A 3,739-nucleotide genomic window follows, 5' to 3' on the forward strand; every position below is an offset into this window, starting at 1 on the left:
TATGAGGGTATATTCTTAAATATTTTGGCCCAAAAAAACTATGCACAACATGAAGTACCACTTTTTTGCATCTATTTCACTACAGTAATCAAGCTTTTGAAGTATACTTGCTCGATTTGCTACCAAAATTGGTAGGGATGCTTGTTAGGTGCTAAAGCAAACTTAGGATATGCTATGCACCATCATAAGCTCTCCAATCAACACCAAATTTCAAAATTTAAATCTACCCAAAATTGCTAACTACAATAAGCTTCTTAATAACTTATATTTACATTACTTACAACTCTTGATATAGCCACCTCCTAGGTCAAATGGCATGAGTGGTTTTCAAGGTGACATGAAGAAGTTGTGGACCAAATGGAATAGATTTTGAACATGGAGTTCAATTGATCCCCAATATCCTAAATTAAAGGATAAGATATGATATACTTTTCAATATAGCATGGCACATGCTCTTGCTTTATAATTTGAAGAAAAAAAACAACTCTAATTGGGTTTGTTCACCATTATCAACCTCATTCTCAACCAATTTAGTAATTCATTCACTATAAATGGTTTGTATTCAAATGTTTCCATGGCTTGAGTTTGTACATAGGTTGAACTTGAAGCCTTGCACTTTTGAACTGATAAAATCCAAGATGGACCTCAACAAAGGAACCAATCTATGGTAGATGAATTCCTTGGCCAACCTCTAGCAACCTCAAACTCAACACCATATGAGAAAATCCAAACATCTCCCTAATGCTGGCAAGTAATCCAAACTATCTGAGTAGAAAACACATTAGGATACATCCTACATCACCTAGTCTACACAAATGCTAAGCTTTATATTGCTAATCTTCCCCAATCTATGGTTATACATGACCATAATGTCATTCCAAGTATCAAGATGCTACCAATCTATATAGATAGATCTCTATCCAAGCTCTCGAGTCTTTTGGCTAATATATTGAAAGAAAATTGTACGTACCCTAAGCATATAGGTTAAGATTAGAAATCATTTTCAAATTCATGTAAGGGGAGTTGATATATTCTCATTGTCAATTATTGAAATACAAAGTTGAATGTTATTCAATAACTCAAAGATAAAAGATATTAGAGCGGTCTCGTACATCAACATGGCACAAAGAGTACTTAGACTTATAATTCAACTAACGTTGGTTAACTATGGATAGTTTGAAAATCATAGCCACAATAGCTACAATGAGATGCAAGCATTCACTATATCCCAAATGTGAGGAATGTTCTATACTAGTTTAGATTTACACCTATTCTTCTTCTTCTTCAATAAATGGTCCATATTCAATAGGACATTCCCTTCAATTATGATAGTTTTCAACTCTATTGCTTCAACTAGAGCTCTCATGTGGTCTGACATTTTTACTATTCAAATTTGCTATTCAACTTCCAAGAAATTCTTGAGCTTCACGTTTCTAATACACTCCATGTTCATTGTCCTTGCACGTAGGTAAGGTTTCATATCATTTCTTCCACTACTACCTTTCATCTCAATTCTCTCCTCTTCTCTATTTCTCTCTATAGCTAAGTGGCAAGTATGACTTAGCTCCTAACCCCATTAACTAGCATGAGCTCTACTAGGAACATGCACCCAAAAGTTAGATAGACTATATTTACAAGTCTTTCATAGTTTGTATGCACTTGGTGATACAACCGATGTCAAATATTTTCATTCACCATGCTTAGTACCCCTAGATTAGATCCCAACTTATGAGTAGACATTTTGTCAAGAAACCCAAATCAAATTTAACGACAATTATTCCCTTATTCTTGAAATCCTATTAATGAGGATAGTTATGATCCATAACTTAGATTGCTAAGCTTTCTAAAGGAAAAATGTGATGCCTATTCCAAAGTACAATTTCCCTAAAGACATTAGGGGAAAATTCTTAAAGCTTTACCTCAAAAAAACTTTGCAGAGCCTACAATACCATCAACATACAATCCATTATAGTTGTCAAGTTTTCAGATAGTACATCTCTCACACACTTGCTCAATTTTCTTGGTAGGGTTTCTCATTCGATGTCAAATCATACTTTGGATATGCTATGGACCATCAGAAGCTCTTTGATTGGCATCAAATTTCAAAATACTAAATCTATCCTAAGCTGCTAACCACAATAATCTTCTCTGCAACATGTATTTGCATTACTTACAGCTTCTAGCCAATGTCCATCTATCCAAGTACTATCATCTTCTTAACCTTGTTTAAGATACGAATTGTGGCTAGTTCCTAGGATGCATTTATCTTAATGTCCACTCCTAAGTTTGGGAAGCATTTATGGTATCCAAAAACAAATCATGGCTTGTCGTTAGCATTAAGAAGCATGCATATATGTAGCATCCTCTTGATTATCTCCACTAGTTACTAAAAACATCCATAAAAAAGGTCCACATCTTTTTATAGGGGACATGCAATAAGAAAGTCATCAAGACTACATGGGAAGCACATGATAGTATGGTTGCTATCATTCTCTCTAGCTTGTCAGCATGGCATGATCTCTCAAAACATCCAACTCCATAACTTATAATCATGAGCTAAAGTACCCTAGCCCCAATGATAAATAGGCCTTATTGTATGCAATAAGAATATAGATTTGATGTAAAACAAAGTGCTCTTGCCCTTCAAAACATTATATAGCTTAGTTTAGTTTATGATTGTCACTATATGCCTTTATCATTCCATGGTATATAATCTCAACTGAAAATGTGTTGGATAACATAGACAAAAGGATCAAGGTTAGCAAATTCACACCAAGAGATGAGTATTTTTTAAAATGTGGAGTTGAGCTACAACAGTCACAACCTTTGGCTGTGACAACACCCATTGCGAAACATGTCCTTAGCAATTCACCTTTGGAAGAGATGTCGCAACAAACATCCTTGACACCTCCAATCCTTCCAAAGCACCTAAAGCCTAGGCTTGAGGATAAATCTCTCGAAGACTTGGCCAAAGAAATGGCGCATCTGACCAATGAACCAAAGATGAAGTGCATGGTGAAGCTTGATCACAAGCTGACAGCTATCACACATGCATATGTCCATGTGGACATCGGAAGGCCAACACCAGAGCACACAAAGCTCATAGCTAAACCACTGAATTGGTATGAGCAGCAACATGTTTGTTTCTCCTATGCAACTATTGTTGAAGAAGTCATGAAGGACATTCCAAAAGCCACTGCTAGAGAATTGCGCTTGACACCCTCATTTTATACAACTCTATGTGAGACAAACAAGGAAAAGCTTGAAGCAATCAAACGAAAAGGGAAAGGACAAGGTACCTTTGCACAAAATTGGTACTCCAACCAAAGTTTGGCAACCAAAATTGGCCACCGACTAATGACACTTGCTGAGCAAAGGAAAGCCCTTTGGGCATCAATACATGATTCCACGTACGTTGCCCCGACCTCATTGAGAGTGTTCGCCACTGTCCATGATGTCCAGCTTTCTACCACTGTCCAAAAACATCCCTTGAATGATAAAGTGCTTCTAGAAGAAGATCTACACGTGGCTAGCAGGCTAGGAGTAGGGAGCATGGTACTTGATGTCAGTGCATATGTCTTCTGCCTCACTCAAGACCCTGCAATCCTAGATCTCTATGCTTCCCATCGATACAATCCTAACTTCTTCAATTGGTTTCTTCCAAGCCTACATGACAAAAACCCTAAACCATCTCATGGTTCTACACTAGAGTCACCCAAACCTCTAGAGCAAGAGAACA

The sequence above is a fragment of the Lygodium microphyllum genome, chromosome 16 (assembly GCF_053477565.2).
Source record: "Lygodium microphyllum isolate KBCC chromosome 16, Lygodium_microphyllum_v1.1.10, whole genome shotgun sequence".
NCBI classification, from domain to species: domain Eukaryota; kingdom Viridiplantae; phylum Streptophyta; class Polypodiopsida; order Schizaeales; family Lygodiaceae; genus Lygodium; species Lygodium microphyllum.